The 7237-nt window shown below is 37.6% G+C and overlaps 1 non-coding gene across 1 annotated transcript; it reads right to left on the bottom strand.

Annotated features, from left to right (window-relative positions):
• Positions 1-5792: 5792 nt before the first annotated feature.
• Positions 5793-5912, bottom strand: LOC138140934 (5S ribosomal RNA). Its single transcript, XR_011162842.1, has one exon. It is a non-coding gene; the product is annotated as a 5S ribosomal RNA (ribosomal RNA).
• Between the last annotated feature and the right edge of the window lie 1325 nt (positions 5913-7237).

The raw sequence follows: 7237 nt of genomic DNA, 5'->3' as shown, positions 1-7237 counted from the left end.
GCAGTTCGCGAGTTTGTTGAATCGAATTGAATTGAAAAATGCCGCCGAAGACAAGTGGTAAGGCAGCCAAGAAGGCCGGGAAAGCTCAGAAGAACATTTCCAAGAGCGACAAAAAAAAGAAGCGCAGGAGGAAGGAGAGCTATGCCATCTACATCTACAAGGTGTTGAAACAAGTCCATCCCGACACCGGTATCTCTAGTAAGGCTATGAGCATAATGAACAGTTTCGTGAACGACATCTTCGAACGTATCGCCGCTGAAGCTTCCCGTCTGGCACACTACAACAAACGTTCGACGATCACCAGCAGAGAAATTCAAACTGCCGTGCGTCTGTTGTTGCCCGGTGAGTTGGCCAAGCACGCCGTCTCCGAAGGTACCAAAGCCGTCACCAAGTACACCAGTTCGAAATAGATGTTTTTCGTTTTCGACACATTTATAAACGGTTCTTTTCAGAACCACAAAAACTCTCGAACAAAAAAGAAAAAGACGTGAAACAGCGATTTTTAATTAACTTTTATTATGTCATTATGACAGCGAAAAAATATGAAAAATGTTACATACAGTTTAAGAAAGCGAGAAATGCAAAATTTTTCTATAAAAAATAAACATGCTATTTAAGCTATGTAAATATATTGGATGAACAGTAGGCCCTTTAGGTTTCATGCATTATCGGTATTTTGCACCCATGCCTATCCAACTTGTAGTTATGTGGTTATTGTATTCGAAATAATTTAGTTGATTGAGGTTATGTTATGAATAAATTTCTATTTTGCCAGAATACAACTCTTCGGAAGAAGAAATCAAATAAACAATCGTACATCTGCTGAACAACCTAGTTGATGGTTGATGGATTTGCATTACCCAGCATATAGCCTAAATGTTCATCTTTAGTGAAATTAAAATTACTTAGCTTTTTTAAGAAAGAAAAAATTAGAACGAATTCTCATCGAAAAAACCGCGATTCCTACAAATGATACAGATGGTTTTGTAGTCGCGTATGTTATTGAATACAATGAGCCGACATTTTTCCGACTCTTTGTTTCATCGAAAACGTTGTTGACATTAGCAAGGAACGTTAAGGATTCCCTGAAACAGACAATTTCACTGTTTTGGAATAGCAGTATGTGCAAATGAGAGGACAGAAGACTTTGAAAAAAGGAGTGAACAAAACTGTACTTTAGTACAGAATGTTATGTTTATTTTAATTTCAATTGTTCCTGTTTTAATGAGATTTTTTATGTTCCTAAATCATTTTCTATTTTATTATCTCTACCTAGCATAAAAATTAAAATACTTTGCAACATTACGTTATTATACATTGCATATCTGACATAAAATACTTGCAAAAATTACTTAGCTAATTAATATTACGCATGACAACTCACATTATTTACTTTGCAAAACATTATAGAATACATAACAGATAATTGTGACCCTGTGTATTGTTCATTGGAATTAAAATAAAAAAAACGTGATTTCGTCAATCGCCGTTATTTGCGACTTCAGGCAACTGTCGCTAAGAGCTATTTTTGTTTCTCCGTTCAATTTCCCGATAAAATCGTCGACTTAGTTATTAACTTTATAATCTTTTTAATCATTCTTCAGTTAGGTGGTATCAATAATACCACAATAGCCATGTTGCCGGAGTTTTTTGATAAAAGACTTGCTAGTTGGAATACAGAAAATATTTACCAAACACCTATTCACGATAATAAACCGGGGCACTATTGTGGGTTTTCGGTTGGTTTTATATTATATTAGGTACTCACCCTTCGTAACGTGTCTCCACGAAAAAACGTCACTTTCACACTAACCACCTTTCGTTTTAACTCTCGCGACGATAACTGAAATGTTGACGCGCGCCGGACAGATTCACGGACATACAACCACCCACCCACCCCGCGCCCCGGTTTCCGTCTGGACTGGTTCTGTCGTCCGAGTGAGTGCCAAAAATTAGCGTTCGTCTATTAAATGATTGTCGGATGATGATTATTGACGGACACTTTTATCGCACCCGATCACACTTTAGTTACTACCTACGTTTAGTATCGACGACGCATCGTTTCGATTATTGAAATTCGAATTGAATTTTTTTTTTTTCTAGTTTTCGACGTAGATTCGCGTGACACAAATATTATGAGCCTTTTTGGATCGATTTCGTGTGCATCACGCCATTTCTACGGGCGAACGTGAATGTGTGATGTTGACGTGATGGAAGCAACGTTTAGGCAATCCGCATTACGTATTACTATCAATTATATTTTAAACGAATGAAAACTTCAATTCAGAAGTGTGATAATCCCGATCCATTCAAGTTTTGTTAATTTTAGATTAAAAATGCGTGAGTATTGTACTATTGCTAACGATAAAACGATAAAAAGAACAAGAGCAACGGGCCATTAAGTTAATTTAAAAATAACTCGTACCGGATAAGTCGAATACGTATCCAGGGAAAATTTATTAATTTTAAAATTAACAATAAACGAAAAAAAAAGAACAAGATTTCCGTCAGCTGTGTCATAAACGGAGACCGGCGGAAACAGGTTCTCGCCTCCCACCACTTTTGTGTAGCGGCCGCCAAATCAATTTTGTTTTTATATAATTGATTCAAAAAATTGAAATTCACGCATAGTTATCTGTGCCTGAAGTGGGTCATTTTCATTGCATTGTTAGTAAGATCGAAACCATAGAAACCATACAAAACGCATACGACTATTTCTGTTTTTCATTTCACGCACTGTTTTTTATTAGTTACCTAGCAACATGGTCACTGCATTGAAACTTCAGAGTTCCTTCAAAAATTTGAATTTTTAATTTCAATTTTTTGAATCAATGATAGAAAAAATATTGTTTATATTTAATATAAAAATAACTATTGTGGAAAACAGCAAAAAATAAAATAATACCACTAATTGGCGGCTGGTCAGGATAGACCTAACGTTCGAAATTTAGAAAAATATTTTTTTTATTTTAATACTGTTACTTTTCTAATGAAGTGCGAAATAAGTTGTGCCCCATAGCTATCTTTTTTATTTTTCACTACGACAATTACAAAGTGTTGATATTCACAACTTTTCGTGAGCACTTCGATAGAAATGAACAAGAACGCAGGAAAATTCCACACCGAATATTAATATTCTGTCTTGGCCCATGTTTATTTTTATCTACCGCAAAACAAAATGTTCGGATTTGTCAGGGGTATTCTGATTTAAAAAAAGAAGAACATTTGACGAATATTTTAAGTCTCAAACGTTTGGAAAATAATGCAACAACAATTCATAGACTACAAAAAAGCCTATGATTCAGTACCACATGTACCACATTCATGGTTAATTAAAATTCTTAAAATTTATAAAATTAATATTAAATTAAATCACCTTCTTTATATGGATGACATAAAACTTAACAATAACTGAAAATCAATCAATATGTCGTGGTCATTACGAAAATTTAGAATATATAACTAAAGAAGGAGAAATCATTAAAAATTTAAATAAAGGAGAATTTTATAAATATTTAGGTATTAATCAATCAAATCAAATTAAATCTATTCTTTTGGTGTTATAAAATGGTCCAAAACTAATTTAAAGAATATAAATATTCAAACTAGAGTTCTCTTTACAAAATTTTGTAAACATCACCCCAAATCTGCTGTTGAAAGATTTAATTTACCACGCGAAAATGGTGGTAGGGGTTTTTCAAATCTAGAAATTCTACAACACAATCAAATTGCTTCACTAAAAAATTATTTTCTCAATAGAGCTCGTGATATGACACTATAGCAAATATAAAACAAAAGTCTTTACATGGGAGATATTTTAAAGAGCTGAGGGTTTTATATTTGCAATACAAGATCTTGCACCGTTTTGGCTCACAGCGAATATAAAAAACGTCATGATATATTCGCAAAAATTATACACATGAATTTAGCAGTTAAATTCAATTTATTAAAGGATACACAACCACATTACATTTATAAACCAGAAAGTTGTTTAGAAAATGACAATTACAAATTATATTTTGATCGCACAGTTTTAACTGACATTCACATTCAGCATAACAGACCAGACATTATTATTTTAAATAAACAACAAAAGCAAGCATATCTTTTAGATATAGCTGTTCCAAATTCACACAATATAACACAGACATATAATACAAAAATTAATAAATATATTATTATAATTTCAGCAACAGGAATAGTACCGCAATCTCTTTTTAAAAATTTAAAAATTTTGGACTTAGAGAACACATAAAACACAAAAAAGTCAAAATGTGGAGGCGAGACGCCGGTAATTATGTTGATAAGCACTGCACTACTGCCGCCGGGTGGAGGTGGGATACGAAAAGAAGATGCTCTCACTGCTCTCACTCACAATAAGTTCGGAAAAACCGAATTTTATTATCGTATTTAATTGACGTCACAGTTACTTTGGCGAAACAGGAGCTCGCTTTTCGAAGGCATGATGAAAAAGACAGACGAATCAATTTGATATATAAAACCTAACAGGAACGGCTGGTCCATGAGGTCATTTGGGTAATGACCCCCTAAAAAATAAAGGTTTTACCCAACACCAGCCGCGACTGCAATGTACACAAGACTATGACTGCTACATATTATGTTATTTCAACCAAATCAGAAGTACAATAATTTTGAAAAGTAAGTGCAATGTATACTTCTAAATCTATCTAAATTTATTAATATGTAATTTTTTTCAAAACTATCGATCTTTCTTTGAAACATTTTCAATTCACAATTCACTGTTGGAAGCGCTGTACTTTTTAGTATAAATACGTATACGAAAAATTAAAATAATAGTTGAATTAACACATCGTTAAATGTTACGAGGAACATAGTTTTTTGGATTACACAGCAAAATCTTGGAATTTCAGTCCGATATTACTCCATTGAGTCTTTGGACTCACAAATAAATACCTCGAAAAGCCGACAAACATCTGTCTAGAACTTTTCTAGTAACCAGAGGGTATCGTAAACGACCCGTGTTTAGACCTCTTTCGTGAAAGTGACCGACCGCCGGCGCCGCTCGATTTCGTCATAAATCTCAGCCGTACCCCCCACGATAATTGACAAGTCTGTCATACAGCCCTACCATTTAAAACCTTTATTCTCTTCGTTTTAAAAATAGTTTCGCATGGTTTTTCTCTTCTCGTTTTACAATGGTCCAGTGACTAATAAATGAGTGTTGTGTTATGAGTTTGTTCGAGCTCAAAAAAACGTGGTTCGAAATTGTTTAACGTTTAACGAATGGTAAGTTATTCTAGTTTTTATGTTGGTCTTAACGTGTTAGGGGCCAAGAATACAACATTGTCTGTCCATTATAACATAGAACTGATATGTTGAATTCAGATCTCTAATTATTTAAAAACCAAAAAAATAAAGCAGCAGTCAAAGTGGCATGTACGCGTAACCTAATATATATTTTTTTTACATTAAAAGATCGCCGTCTTCCTCGTCGCACTTACGACATTTGCATATGTTATCTTTGTTAAACTCACGGAAGGAATATAATGAACCGGTCACCCGTCCAAGTGCTGACCGCTGCCCGCGTGGCTTACCTTCGGTGATCGAACGACAACCTTTACCGTTTGACGAGTTTTTATTCTGCAATTGTTTACAATTAATCGACAAAAAAAATTGTTTTCTTAATTATCTAGTACTTAAAGCTATGAATCTACATTATACGGGTCTGTGCATGTTTCCGAATACCTGCACGAAAAACAAATCGGTTCGGTGGTTGCTATGGATTTCAAAAAAAAACAAAAAGTGTTGGGGGGCAACGGCACGCGGTGTTCCCAAGCGGTCACCCATCCAAGTACTGACCGCGCCCGACGTTGCTTAACTTCGGTGATCGGACGAGAACCGGTGCTTTTCAACGTGGTATGGCCGTTGCCGTGGTGTTTAGGTGTGATCGTTGGTGTAAAATATATTGCTTTTAACATTCCGATGCACGAATATGAACATCAAAACGCGATGCGTTTCGTTTCCGTATGCACTTACCCTCTGACGACCGACGTCGGACCGAACTAACGGGAAATCCCACAACAACCACCACGTCACGCTCTAACGACAAGAGAGACTACTAGACGGACTGGCGATCTCCCGCGTCGCACATTTTTCGACCGCCGGCGGCGGTGGAAAATCCAGAATTTCACCCCACCTACCGCGCTGCTTGCTCCGACGACGACGAGATTCCCACATTTGGATCGACCGAAATATGTAAGTAATATCAGGAAGTTCCGATTTTCGAGAGGAGACCTGTGTTTCTATTTACCTATCTATAATAATTATCGTTATAATCATCATATCATTATTATTATTATTAACATTATTATTTATTACCATTATTATTATTATTATTATTATTTATCGTCCCTCGGATTCGGCGATCTTCGAAAATCCAAGTTGGACCGTTAGACATTCGAACGCGGTGTGCGTGGCTGACGAGTTGTTATTTTTGGCGTTTTTTCTTCGATCTTCACCCCGACTTCGGACGACGCAGGTCGGACACGAAATTACGAAGAGAGAAAGACGGAAGAAAGGAAGAAAACCTGAAGATCCGTCGAAGAAAATATCGGAAAACTCGTAGGTGCGGCATCGGTCGGACGATGAAGACCGTCTCCTTTCGGATGATCCTCTCGACGGACTTTCGGCCGTCCCGAAGGGTCCGGACGGCAACGGGACCCGTCGTCGACTCGTCCCGTTTCAACTTCCGCCGAAAACGATCGACCTGAACGTCGGAGAGGCGGTTCGCGGCATCCTGTTGTCGGAATTGCCTCGGTTCGAACACCAGGTCCTTTCTGTGCTTCGACCGTTTCGGAAGCGTTTGGCGACGCGAAGATGTCGTAAAATCGAGAAGGTGGCGCGGTATTCCGGGAAGAGATGGACCAATATTTCGGCGAACGAAATATGGATTCCCGGAATCGACGCGTCTACCCCGCACCGCCGACGTAAACCGTCGGTCCCGAATCGAAACCGTGACGACCCGGATTTAGGGCTGGTGGTTGGAGGGGCGTGTACCTGATTCGAAACCCACCGACGTTCCGAGACGAACTTCGCTATCTCCAGGGAAACTTCGGAAACCGAGTTCGGCCAGCTTGATCACACGGTGGCGATGGTGATCGAGGAAAGAGGACGATGCCATCACGCGGGCAACGATTCCGAGGCCTGCAATTTCTTCGACGGCGGACGCGGTGCGCGTTCAGTCTTCCGTCCGCAG

This window comes from Tenebrio molitor, unplaced genomic scaffold (assembly GCF_963966145.1).
Source record: "Tenebrio molitor unplaced genomic scaffold, icTenMoli1.1 SCAFFOLD_610, whole genome shotgun sequence".
NCBI classification, from domain to species: domain Eukaryota; kingdom Metazoa; phylum Arthropoda; class Insecta; order Coleoptera; family Tenebrionidae; genus Tenebrio; species Tenebrio molitor.
The sequence above is the reverse complement of the archived record's forward strand: the minus strand, read 5'-3'. Positions and strand labels throughout refer to the sequence as shown.